The sequence below is a fragment of the Pteropus vampyrus genome, unplaced genomic scaffold (assembly GCF_000151845.1).
Source record: "Pteropus vampyrus isolate Shadow unplaced genomic scaffold, Pvam_2.0 Scaffold20, whole genome shotgun sequence".
Lineage (NCBI taxonomy): Eukaryota > Metazoa > Chordata > Mammalia > Chiroptera > Pteropodidae > Pteropus > Pteropus vampyrus.
In genome coordinates, this window is record NW_011888801.1 from 3,996,598 (window position 1) to 3,997,778 (window position 1,181).

A 1,181-nucleotide genomic window follows, 5' to 3' on the forward strand; every position below is an offset into this window, starting at 1 on the left:
TCCAATCCAGTATAGCACATTACATTTCATTATTATGTATCCTTACTAACCATTAATCTGAAACAGTTCCTCAGTCTTTGTCTTTCATGACTTGACACATTTAAAGAGTACTGGCCAGCTATTTTATAAAATATCTCTCAATATAGGTTTGTCTGATATTTCTTTACGATTAAATTGGAGTTATACATTTTTGGTAAGAATATAACAAAAGTGATGCTGTATCCTTCCCAGTGCATAATTCAGAAGTTTTACCTCTTCTTTACCAATTCTTAGTGGCCAGTTTGTCCCGCAACTGATAATGTTAACTTTGATCACTTTGGTAAAGTGATGTTGTCAGTTATCTCCACTTTTCTTTTTCCTTTGCATCTTCTGAGAGGTTACTCTGAGGCTACCTAAAAATCCTGTTTCTCATTCCACTTTTGTTTCCACTTCCAGTTTTAGTATTCATTGATGATACTTAACCTGAAAAACCATTATGTGGTGATTTTCTAATTCTAACATTCTTTTTATGTTTAAAACTTGGAATTCAACTGTAAGAAAGAGCATCTCTTTCTAAAAATCAATTTTTGAATTTATTCCATTAATTATTGACAATAGTATGGACTTGTGAATTCTTATTTTATTCTCTACATTGTTAACAAGTTTCTGACTTATCCTTCCTAAGCTAGCTTCTTGTGCTTAAAATGTGTATTTTGTTATTTTCTCTCATTTTTTATTTAGAAGGTAGCATAATGTAGAAGTTCTTTATATCTAAAAGTGTGGTACAAATAAACTCTTGAGAGTTTGTTTTTTGTGTGTGGTGTGAGGTATGGTTCTAATATGACCTTTTTAAAATTGATTACCCAGTTGTCCCAGCACCATTTATTTAAAGTCCATCTAAGCCCTATTAATTTGAGATATCACCTTTATCATACATTAAATGTCCACATGTTCTTGGGTCTATTTTTTTTATTTTTTTATTCTTGTCCACTGGTCTGTTTATCTATTTATGAGCCTGCCTTGCACTCTCTTAATTATAGAGGCTTTAGTATATTTTAATATCTGGTATGGCTAGTTCTCCCCTCTGCCCCCTAAAGTTTTATTTTTCCTTATTTTCTTGACTATTTTATTATGTCCAATTTTCTATATTAACTTTAGGGTAAACTACTCTAGTTTCAAATAAAATACATATTATTTTAATC